The following is a 1871-nucleotide window of genomic DNA, read 5'->3' on the forward strand; positions in this document are numbered from 1 at the left end:
CCCCCCACCACCCCCCTCTCCCCCCTCTCCCCCCGGGACGCGTCTGCAGCAGCATCTAAAAGCCTTTCTGCGGTTGTTCGCTGACCCCCGGGGGAAGCGCACGGGCGCCTGCTTGCTTATTTACTCTGGCCGGCGCGCTCGCAGGCCTCGGCGAGAGAGGGGGAGGCTTTTATCCTCGTCCTGTGACCTCATATCTGTAACAGGCGCTCATGAGCGGGCCGGGGCCGGCCGCGCCGCTGCAAGGGCGGCACAAAACAATGCATTCACAGGGCTCCAATGGGGGCGGCCGGAGTGATGACACTTTGCTGTGCGGAGGGCCGACGCTGTTATTCAGATTAACCTTCCACGGACAGAAAGCGCATTCACATGGTCTGACAATTGGAAGGTTGTTTCCTACAGGCATCTTCATGTCCTGCCCCATAAGCTTCACTCCCCCAGCTGGGCTCAGGCCACGACCAGGAGTCAAAACACAAACACTCCAATAAAGGGTTTTGAATCATTATTTCTAACATGTAATCAAATTATTAATATTCACACTGGTGACGATGATTTCTACATTCAGTTACAGCTTTGGATCTACAGGGGCAGCGTGTTGTTTTGCTAGCCTGGAACAGGGTCATATGGCTTCTCAGCTCTAATCCACTGTGACCAGGAGCAACTGAGCTGGAAAGATCACTGAATGTTTTAATCTAAGTCCATCCACAGGAGCAAGCGCCTATAAATAACCACAACTCCCAGGATTATCAATGATGTGAGGGTGATGCTGCTACTCGGAGATGGAGCGTTTCCTAATCTAATCACGCGTTCGACGTGATGGCGTTGGGGTTGACGTTAAAGCAAAACGTTCTTGGGGAAGAGAAATTGTTGCGTGCAGCTCGATAATAGATTCCTCATCTGGTGCGACTGTTGGGACAGAGAGCGAGGTCAGGAGGTTTATGAGGGAGAACTGGGCCTGTTTGAGGAAGGCAACGTTGGGTCTCTGACCCACTGCAATAAATCAAAGAGTCGAAATGGTTTCATAAATTTAACATGTTATAATTGTTTATAATTAAGTAGGACCTATGATTTATAACTTGTGGTTTGATGATTGGACTTGCAAAAACGTTTTACTTACTTCAACATCATCTTCTTTTCCTTCTCAGTCACCACATCACTAAATGCCGGGACTCGTTCTGTTTAGTTTGGATCGCTCCGATTCCCGTCGTCTTCCTGCTGATTCAAATCAGCCACTGCACGGACGGCGCGAGGCCCGTTCGAATCGTGCCTCAGCGGAGCAGACACAAACACAAACTCTGCCCAGATCAGGACTGCGGAGGCTATAAATAGCAGGCCCTGTCTTTCTCACAGGCGCCACCCACCACGGCACCCATGTGACGAGCCAGCGCTGCCCGCACGCTGTGCTGTAGCACCTCCAACAGCAAACTCCTGCCGGGCTCCCGTCGTCTCAGGCTGCGCTCATTCACCCGCTCCGATGCAGTGTGTGTGTGTGGGTCTTAGTGGCTGCAGACGTCCCAAGTTCACTTGTCTGCGTCTGATTTGACTCCGGTGCCAACGCTGCACTTTAAATTGAGCTTTTAGTGGAGAACAATATACGACCCCTTAAAAATCAATGAGGTGCATTAGGATTTTAGCTCCACTCTGCTGCAGATGTGATGTTATTGCTGTAAAGGCAGACGCACTAGTGATGCGTTGACGTTTCTACACGTCTGTCTCTCCTGCAAAAAGCTCAAGTGCAGTTACAGTAAATCACTGGTTTTACTAACTTACTTATTTACTAAGAGTAAATAAAGGACTGAGGTGTAATTGTGTGTTTTCTTGGCCACCACATTTGCCAAATAAAAGAACGGGAGTAAAATGAGCCCTCACACACA

This window comes from Betta splendens, chromosome 13 (genome assembly GCF_900634795.4).
Source record: "Betta splendens chromosome 13, fBetSpl5.4, whole genome shotgun sequence".
NCBI lineage: Eukaryota > Metazoa > Chordata > Actinopteri > Anabantiformes > Osphronemidae > Betta > Betta splendens.